Source organism: Triticum dicoccoides, chromosome 7B (genome assembly GCF_002162155.2).
Source record: "Triticum dicoccoides isolate Atlit2015 ecotype Zavitan chromosome 7B, WEW_v2.0, whole genome shotgun sequence".
Lineage (NCBI taxonomy): Eukaryota > Viridiplantae > Streptophyta > Magnoliopsida > Poales > Poaceae > Triticum > Triticum dicoccoides.
In genome coordinates this window covers 496,431,411-496,432,433 of record NC_041393.1, presented here as the reverse complement: position 1 = coordinate 496,432,433, position 1,023 = coordinate 496,431,411, and positions in this window count along the sequence as shown.

Here is a 1,023-nt window from a genome sequence, read left to right as displayed (position 1 = left end):
TTATGACTGCCTAATGACGGCTCCTGAGAGGCCGAGCCATAAGCAAATCGAAATTAAGAATTTGGATGCCCTTGATCTTGGGTATTTTATAAACTACAACCGGCGGCCTGTGTCGGTGGATCGCGAGCATGGTCGGCATTGTCAACTACTCCCTCCGTTTCAAAATAGATGACTCAATTTTGTACAAAGTTAGTATAAAGTTGGGTCATCTATTTTGGAACGGAGCGAGTACGAAGTTGGAAGTGTAGGAAGAAATAAATACTCTCTCTGTGCCACTAGTGTCAAAAACACTCATATTATGGGCGGAGGAAGTAACAAAAAATGCTGCTGTCAAGCGTGACCAGGAGCATGGCGGAAGCAAAGAGGGATAGTTGTTTTGTACAACCTTCATCCAGAATTAACTATCGTTGAAATGAATTGTAGGCACTCGTTTCAGTAACAAATTAATTCAGACGGAGGAAGTATTTCATATTGTCAAAAGAACTGTTCAAGAAGGTAAAGTGCCACCTAATACGTACAGTAAAGAATAAAGAAAGTCTTTGACGACTGACGAGCTTATAAAGCTCAAAGAAGGTGAAGTGTCTTCCAACAAATGTACCTAAAAAGTTTCTCAAAAAAAATAATAATGTACCTAAAACTTTCTTTCCGGCGACTCCAAAATGATGAAAATGATTTGAGGTTGACGGGAGCCATCCAGTGTAGGTCGGAATAAGACGGCTCCTCTGTCGGTCGGTGGGGTTTCTATTTTGAATTTTGTTCCACACGACCCATACGATACGTAATCCCTTTCCTTTCATTACGTCGACGAATCACGGCCGTTTATTGGCCTCATTGCACCCTTCCCGTAGGCCGTCGTAACTCGGAGTTCCCCACCACCAGGGCAGGCACCACCACCCCACCCCATATTTCTCTTCTCGGCACACTACTCCCCCACTTCTCCCCCGCCTCGCCTCCCCCGACATGGCGATCGCCGGCGGCCCGCGCGGCCGCCTCCTCCTCCTCCCCCTCTTCCTCGTCGCCGCC